A 4,226-nucleotide genomic window follows, 5' to 3' on the forward strand; every position below is an offset into this window, starting at 1 on the left:
ATGAGAACATCTGGATGAAATGAAATTACAACCAGCACTCAATCCTGTACCTCTTTCAATTCTCTATCCTCCATCCCTCTCTATTTTTTTATCCTTTACTAAGTTTCTAAAGGAGAACAATGATGGTGCTGGAGTAGCTTCCTGCTTTCCCTAATACCTACCACTATACTCTGTTTAGCATTCTTAACATGATTTTTAGCATTATTAAGTAACAAATTTGAAAGTCTACTTTATCTGTTATATCTTCCAGTATAAGAAGCCAAAGAATGCTATAGTTTTGTACTTGTGGCTGCTATTGTGAGGAAATCAAAAGATAGATATATCTCCAAGGAATTTTGCAAGTCATGAAGATGATTTTACTGAGCCCTTTCAAATTCATTTGTTTATTACTGAAACAATTTAGAAATCCCCCTCCTCATTTTCCTTGTCTTTTTAAATTTTATTTTCTCTTTCAATTCTTAAGTTCAGAATTTTTTAGTCACTTGACTAATTCTCTTTCTCCATGTCCAAGCAATACACAATACACAAGTCTTGTTAGTATTATTTAGACATTGTACCTCAAATTCTATTCCCAAAGAAAGTATGTCATTCTAAAACACTATTCCCCCGTGACTGGATTATTACAGCCTACTTGTCTCTACAGTCTGTTTTCTCCCTAATTAAGCCCACCCAGTAAACCATGGCTAATCTAATTTCCTTCAAATGATACCCCCATTGTATCATTCATCTTCTCAAAAACCTATGTTATTTGCCTATTTGCTGGTACTTCTCTGCATGACTTCCAAGGCCCTCAATGAATTGGATGACCCTTAGCTTAGTTGTTCAAGTCAATTTCCCACTTCTCCATAACACAATTACTCTGCTTCTATTAGGCTATTTTCTACAAGGTGCTGCTCATATTATTCAAATAACCTTGAAGGTTCAAGAAGGTCAGATCTCCTCCATGAATTCTCTCCATGCCACAGCCTGTAATGAGTAATTTCTTTCTCTACTCTCCTATAAGACATTTTATAACTCTCTTATGACTCCTTATGTTGGCACTTAATTTTATAGCTGTGAATTTAAAAAATTATTTTACGTGTTGTATTATTTTCATCCTATCTTCTTAACCAAAGTAGAAGCTTTTCAAAGGCATTAGCCATTATTTCTTGCAGATGCTCTACAGAACTTAGCATATCATTAGACATTTAGCAGATACTTAATGTGAACCTATTGATCGAGTATCAATATTTATTGATAAGGAGAGTTAAATGAGTTAACTCTCATTTCTGAATTTTTAACTTACCCCCTAAACCATCCATTCAGTAAATAAAAACCCTTGACATGTATGCTTTCTTCCATCATTTAATTTAGCAGAACAAAAGTATTTCCTTGTTTTATACATTCTGTCCACTTAAAAAAATTTTACCAAAATTGAGCTAATAATCTATGCTTTATTAGAACAGACTTTGGTAATTTTGTGCAGATTGATAGTCATCACCTATTGGCACTATAGGTAGTTGAAATTTCTAGGTATAGATCAGGTATGCCTTCATTTTTCTTTTTATTGTCACATGTGTGGGCTCCACATTCTTAAATACATGGTTTACAGCACTATATAACATACTAGTATTTTTCCATTAGAATCTTAATTACAGACTTTAAGAGTATGAATGAACCTAGGAGTTTACCTAATTCAAATGACCCATCTAATGTTTGAATCTCTTATATGAAATATAATTATTTATTCAACACATATTCACTGAATACCTCACATGTACTAGTCACTCAAGCAGATAGTACTTGACTACATGTGGTGACTTGCAACTTTCAACTGTGTGAAGGTGGGCATTCTATCATAGAATGCTGTGTTGGAAAAGTCTCCCTTATATTTCACTGAAATTTGCTCTCTGGAATTTCCTTTGTTCACCTCATTTTAGTTATTAGAATAACATAAAACAATTCTAGTATCTGTTCTGCAGGACAAGCCATCAATATTTAAAATAACTCTCATGCTACCATAGAGGAATATTTCTCTTCTCTTTGTCACACCACCTCAACTCCTCCCACAGTTTCCAAAATAATACAGTTTGAAGTCACCTCACAACCTTGCTCACTCTACCCTAAATATGTTCCGGTGTTGTTCTTATCAAGCTCATCAGATCTAAAGATCATATTTTGCAATATCCCTTTTACTGAAATTAAATTTATAGATAATATAACCTATCTACATACATAATCTATTAAAAACTATATATACTTTAACTTTAATATAAATGAGAAATGCAATGAAATAAATTTATAATAAAATAAAATGCTTACGATGTGTAGGGTACAACTAAACTTTAGGACAAAAACACACCCTAAAGTTCTCGAAGTGTTCCCTTGGGGGAAGCAGCCCCCCACCCATGCTTTGATAGAGCACCCTTCTAGTTGGTCTAAAATTATTTAAAATAAAGTGGTCAATTTTGAATGCAGAACTTCACATATAATTTAATCTACTTATAAAATGTAAACTTATCTCTTGCTTCATTCTACACACTGCACTTCTATTATTACAGTGTAAAATCAGAGGACTTTCTTATTCACTCTTTGAGCTTACAGTTAAATAAAATCCTAGAGTTTTTAAGTGTGAAGCCACACTTTTATACCAACTTTTATACTTAATAAACTGCACTACCCTTATACTTAAAAAAACACCTTTTATACTGAAATATTTTAAACATGCAAATACAGCACATACTCCCATTAAATGTAACCATGCTAAATTTGGAAAATTGCCCCAATTTATTGATACTTTGATATATATTCCTGTTATGTATAATATTCATCCTGCTTCCAAGTTCAATTTTATCTATAAATATGATCACTATTCCTTTCATGTCTTTATCAAAAAAAAACTGGGAGAGAGAGAACTATCTGCAAACCTCTAGGAAATATACTGAGAATATATAGCATAGTTGAGACAATATAGCCAACTGTTTAAGAATGCTGACTCCAGAGTCACAGTATTTGGTATAATTAAAGCTTTGTTACTTTACTAACTGTGCAAACTTGGAAAACTCTATGTCTCAGTTACCTCATTAGCCAAATGAGGTTGAATACAGCTTGGGTTGGACTCTTACCTCTACCATTTATTACTTGTTTCAGCTCACTAAACCTCCATGTTTTCACCTCTAAAATGGAAAGAATGCCCTTTATTGTGCAGATTTGTTGTGAAGAAAAGAGATAATATATGTAAAGCCTATAGTGCAACATAGATTATCAAAACCTGGAAGCTGTTATAATTAAATACAAAATGTATATATACTTAAATATATACAAATATATGTGCATGACATATTTTAATGTAAAATATATATAATGTGCCCACAGGTCCTTGAAACGTTCCTGATACATAGTAGTTATCCATATAAGTGTTTGATGAAAAAATTTGGCCTTCTCTCCTGGCCCTTCCATTGTATCTCTTTATCATACTAGAATAACAATTCATTGAAGGGAAAGACTTTATATCTCATTAATATTTGTATTTCCCAATATCTAATCCCTTCTCCACATATCACACGCATGGAATAAATACAACAATTAATCATTCCCATTTCAATCTACCTTATTTCCCTATCATCTTGCCCACTTTTCTGTTTTTTATTTCCACAAAGATATCTGTGATGAATTCCAATGCATATTGTACAATATGTTTCTTTAGTTAGACAACATATTGTAAAGTGATTGTTTCATCTTTAAGTTATATCCCAAAGAATGGTATTATAAGGCCAACCTGAAGCAAATTAGGATAAGCAAAGTCAATATTCTATGATCTTCTCTCATTTTATGTGATTTTTTCTTCATAAAATATTTCAAACATTTTCTTTCCCTTCTAATGCTTTTTTCTTTTCTTTCTTTTTTTAATTTTATTTTTTATTTTTTAAAATTTACATCCAAATTAGTTAGCATATAGTGCAATAATGATTTCAGGAGTAGATTCCTTAGTGCCCCTTACCCATTTAGCCCATCCCCCCTCCCACAACCCCTCCTGTAACCCTCAGTTTGTTCTCCATATTTAGGAGTCTTTTCTGTTTTGTCCCCCTGTCTGTTTTTATATGATTTCTGTTTCCCTTGCCTTATGTTCGTTAGTTTTGTCTCTTAAAATCCTCATATGAGTGATGTCATATGATTTTTGTATTTCTCTGACTAATTTCACTTACCATAATACCCTCCAGTTCCATCCACGTAGTTGCAAATGGCAA

Source organism: Herpailurus yagouaroundi, unplaced genomic scaffold, assembly GCF_014898765.1.
Source record: "Herpailurus yagouaroundi ecotype Mexico unplaced genomic scaffold, PumYag 61237, whole genome shotgun sequence".
NCBI lineage: Eukaryota > Metazoa > Chordata > Mammalia > Carnivora > Felidae > Herpailurus > Herpailurus yagouaroundi.